Consider the following 988-nt stretch of genomic DNA (forward strand, 5'->3'; position numbering starts at 1 on the left):
CTTTTAGAGACTGAATCTTTTTTTTCTACAGAATTATTTCTAGGCTTATTAGAGTCACCATTTTTGATCACTAAAGTATATGTAAAATCATATATAATAAAGAAGTGATATGCAAATTGACCCTCACACTGTAACGCCATCACAAGGTGGCTGCCCTGCCCAGCCCCTCTCCTGACCCCACCCCTGATCAGCCTCTCCCACCCCAATTGAGGCCAGACTTCAAACGGCCTGCAGCCCCTCGCCCAACGCTGTTGCAAAGATGGCAGTGCCCACAGACAATAAGGAGGGAATATGCTAATTGACTGCTCCGCCCTCAAAAAATGGAAGCACCCACAACCAATAAGGAGAGAATATGCTAATTAACTGCCATGCCCTCAAATATGGCTCACCCACAGCCACAAGATAACAGCGCCCAGTCCCCTCAGCCCTGCCCGGGCACCTGCCTCCAGAGTCCCCCAGTCCCTTCAGCCCTCCAGCTGCCCAGGGCCAGCCTGAGGCACAGACAAGCCTCGGATGGCAGCTGCCCAGCCTCCCAGGGCCACCCGAGGTTTGTGCTGCTGGCAGTGGCAGCAGCAGAGGTGTGATGGGGATGTCACCTTCCCCTGATCATCGGGGTGCCTCCCGCCCCTGAGGGCTCCAGGACTGTGAGAGGTGGCAGGCCAGGCTGAGGGAGCCCCCTCCAGTGCATGAATTTTCAGGCACCGGGTCTCTAGTTAGTTATAATAGTTGAGATGGAAATAATTGAGATAGAAACCTATCTCAATTGATTCTTTTAGAGACTGAATCTTTTTTTTCTACAGAATTATTTCTAGGCTTATTAGAGTCACCATTTTTGATCACTAAAGTATATGTAAAATCATATATAATAAAGAAGTGATATGCAAATTGACCCTCACACTGTAACGCCATCACAAGGTGGCTGCCCTGCCCAGCCCCTCTCCTGACCCCACCCCTGATCAGCCTCTCCCACCCCAATTGAGGGTGGGGC

The sequence above is a fragment of the Myotis brandtii genome, unplaced genomic scaffold (genome assembly GCF_000412655.1).
Source record: "Myotis brandtii unplaced genomic scaffold, ASM41265v1 scaffold94, whole genome shotgun sequence".
In the NCBI taxonomy this organism is placed as follows: domain Eukaryota; kingdom Metazoa; phylum Chordata; class Mammalia; order Chiroptera; family Vespertilionidae; genus Myotis; species Myotis brandtii.